Source organism: Balaenoptera acutorostrata, chromosome 3 (assembly GCF_949987535.1).
Source record: "Balaenoptera acutorostrata chromosome 3, mBalAcu1.1, whole genome shotgun sequence".
In the NCBI taxonomy this organism is placed as follows: Eukaryota; Metazoa; Chordata; class Mammalia; order Artiodactyla; family Balaenopteridae; genus Balaenoptera; species Balaenoptera acutorostrata.
The window spans coordinates 122,856,095-122,860,423 of NC_080066.1; positions in this window are offsets into that span (position 1 = coordinate 122,856,095).

Below are 4,329 nucleotides of genomic sequence, written 5' to 3' on the forward strand. Positions count from 1 at the left end.
TAAATACAAAAGATTAGAATAAAAACCTTAGGTGGCTATGGTTTCTGGTGTTATTTTAACTCTCCATGCTCTTGTACATTGTATAACATTAGTGGGCAAAAACTCACATAATAAATTACTAGCCTTATGCTTAAAGTTCTTAGACAATGCATATTATGTGAACATCTATGGCTGTTCTGAGCATACAAAATGATTAAGCCAAACAGAAAGGTTATCACGTTGCGTTTATGAATTTTGATAACAGTGGCCTTGTGTTCTGCATGTCTGTGACGCTGAAGAGCAGATTTGGGTTCAGCCTTGTGGCAGCTCCTGCAGGGGCTAATCAGGAGAGCTGCTGTGACTAAAACTAAGTGGAAGTTGCAGCTGCCTGGGAGATGATTTTCATTGAAGCTGCCTGGCAGTGTCAACACAGAATCCAGACTGGATTTTAGAAATGAAGCGTGGCACTTGCAAGGCACTCGGGCCGAGTATTCATAATTGTTTAATGGTGGGATTGCATCTTTTCACTTAGAATGGAAATAAAATCATTAAACAACTAGTGACATAAAATTCACCAAACTGGCTAACTGTGAACATTTCCATATTTCCTTCTAACTAATAATTAAACTATATATGGAGGTTTTGTCATTAAAATATACATGTCTTCAGCATTTGAAAATGAATTATAGCTATGGACAGAGATTAGAGTATAATCCTGAGTTGTGTTAAAGTAATGAAATTGTGAGTATCTTTCTTCTTTTTTCTATTACAGTTATTATGTTGTTTTATCGCAATGAGATAAATGTAAAAATTTTGGTAACAAATTTTGGTTCATTTAAGGACAAAGTTAATCTTGAGTTAAAATTATATTTATAGTACTATACTTTTATCCTTGGTTTCAAAAAGTAGCTCTATTTACAGAAATCTTTCTAGTAAGATAACAGATATTTAGGGAAAAAACCCATGACTTTCAGGAAACCTCTAATAGATATCAGAGTTTCTATGGCCATTAAGATATAGGTTTAATAAATAGTATTATCTTCATTATTTCAGTGTTTGTCTACAGATTTCAGATGATAAAATAATCCTATAAGATGATATAATTCTTTGTTAAAATAAATTTAGTGCTTAGAAATTAGGCTGATAACATAAAAACAGGGAGTATTATTTTCCAAGGGAAATAAAGTGAAGAGGAGTCACATAAATGCTGTATTAAAATAATGGTATTTGGCTTCAAGCTAGAAAAAAACCCCCTCCCCTCCATTGCTTTACCTCAATAAATATATTATTTCTTTAGTCACATGCACATTATATTTGATTTTTTAAAATATGTTAAAATTTATTTGAGAAATAATGAGGAAATCTCTAAATTCAAGACTATTTCCTGACACGTGCATCCAAGTACCATCCTAGCCTATTAGACATTCCACCTGTGCCCTTGAGACTGGCTCACAGGAGGCCATGATTGAGCCACATCTTTGACACACACCTTGTGCTCAATAAATATTAGTTTACTAAATGAATTTTTCTAGTTTCTACTACTTCAACTGAAAGGATTCAACCCCTGAATCCTGTGCTCCAGAGTACAGAAAATCTGAATGTCTGGAAGATTCTGTACCAGTGGTAGATAAGAAACACACCTGAAAATTCATGATTGCTTACCAAAAAAATTTAGATTGTTGTTAAGAGCATACATGTAAAATTATATCCCTTTAGATAAGTGCAATAAAATGCTTCTTGTTTTAGTTATTAGGGTCTAACCTGTTTTGTTTTGTTTTTTTTTAACAACCAAAAGAAAAATGAAATCAAATCTCAGAATCCAGGAATGGAAGAAGTAATTTTTTTGCTTGGGACCTTACTATCTTAGAACAAATGAGCACCTTCACAGTTTCTTCAGACACAGAACTGCACTGGTGTTTACCACAAAATCTTTCAAGGTAGTATAAATCCTAGGGGAGAAATAAATTTCTCAAAGAGGAAGAGAAAGAAATGGTATTGCTTGATAAGATGAAGTTGCCAAAACGCTGTAGAATGTGCCTATCTCCATGCATGAGGTTGACCCCTTTGCTTGCAAAAGTCAAATGATAACTTCTTGATGCATGTCATTTGAATGTGTGTGCATAAGTAAATGTAAACACAAAAGTTTTTCAATTCAATTGCTGTTTAAGTCTCAATAGAATGCTAGTCATTTCAATCTGAGAATAATTTGTTGCTGCTTAATAATACTTGGTACATGGTAACCACCCCCATCAGTTGATCTCTCCAGCTCCAGGAATTTACTTGTATTATTTAAACCAGGGTTTCCTAATTCAGGATCCTACTCCAGTTTGCCCTCCTGTTTCCCTTCTTAACGTGCTGGGTTGGGTTCACTACTGATGCATAATTGTATAATCTGAAACAGAATTTTGGTTTCTGAAACAGAAATAAGATTTCATAGTTTAAAATCTCTCTACTCTCAGCTAAGCCTAAGGGAGTGAGTAATGTGAAAACATCAGATACTATCACAGGGTCAGTTTGTGCATAATCTCCTAAGATCTACCTGATACATGTACATGTGCATTTTCTACACATCCTGAAGACTGGTTCTGTATGAATATCCACACTTACAATTAATGTCCTTATATAGCATGTATGTATCCCTTATATAAACACATATAAGGGACTTCCCTGGTGGTCCAGTGGCTAAGACTCCATGCTCCCAATGCAGGGCGCCCGGGTTCGATCCCTGGTCAGGGAACTAGATCCCACATGATGCAACTAAAGATCCTGCACAAGGCAACTAAGATCCCGTATGCTGCAACTAAGACCCGGCACAGCCAAATAAATAAATAAATATTTTAAAATACATACATACATACATACATACATACATACATATAAGAAGGTGAATAGACTTTTCATACCTATACTCAAATTATATTTTGAACTGTATGAAAAGAAGTCTGTTCCTAACCTGAGTGAACTTGTGTCAATTTTTAGACATTTTAATTAGAAATCTTCCATTAGGATTAGTAGTAACAAGAGCCTGTGGAATTTGTAGAAATAGATAGATGCCCAAGCCCCACCACTATGGATTCTAATTTAGTGTTGAAAAGGGCTAAACCATCTATTTAGTTTTTAATGATCAAACGTTATTAGTTATTACATGCATTATTAAGTTATTTAAATTTCAAAATCTATTAGATTTAGAAATATTGCTTTAAGTGTGATCTCCTAAGTGCATATTGATACGTCAAATTCTATATCTCAGGACTCATGGTGAAATAAATAGCAGTCACAAAATTCAAATTTTTTGCTGATATATCTCTTAACATTTTATTTAAAAGAAATCAATATGGAATATTACTCAGCCATGAGAAGAAACAAAATTGAGTTATTTGTAGTGAGGTGGACGGACCTAGAGTCTGTCATACAGAGTGAAGTAAGTCAGAAAGAGAAAAACAAATACCGTATGCTAACACATATTAATGGAATCTAAAAAAAAAAAAAAAAAAAAATGGTTCTGAAGAACCTAGGGGCAGGACAGGAGTAAAGACACAGATGTACAGAATGGACTTGAGGACACGGGGAGGGGGAAGGGTAAGCTGAGATGAAGTGAGAGAGTGGCATTGACATATATACACTACCAAATGTAAAATAGATAGCTAGTGGGAAGCGGCCACATAGCTCAGGGAGATCAGCTTTGTGACCACCTAGAAGGGTGGGATAGGGAGGGTTGGAGGGAGACGCAAGAGGGAGGGGATATAGGGATATATGTATATGTATAGCTGATTCACTTTGTTATACAGCAGAAACTAACATAACATCATAAAGCAATTATATTCTAATACAGATGTTAAAAAAACATAAAAATAAAAATAATAAATAAATAAATATCAGCAAGTGAATTTTTAAAATGACTAACACTGCAGATATGCAGTAATGTCCCCCATTCTCTATTTCTCTCTCTCTCTCATACACACACACACACACACACACACACACATCACTACAGTTGGAAGCATTTTTTGAAAAAACAGCCTATCCATTTTATCTTAGGCATAAGATATTTTTAAAATAATAAAACTGTAGTTGTTAGACAACATCACTTTGCTGATGTTTATACTACAAAGTTTTAAGCAAAATTAAAATATTACCCTCTGTTTCCTCAAAAATAGACAAATCTTAGAAACTTTACCAAATTTCTCAATTTAGTAATGAGTGAGGTACTGTATTTTATGTAGAATTATAGATATTGCTATATAGATTATACATAAAACCTTCACAAATAGAATGATGGAAAAATGGGATAAGAAAAAAAGGGGAAACTAGCCAAAATATTAAAAATGCATGAAAAAAAATCAAATATAC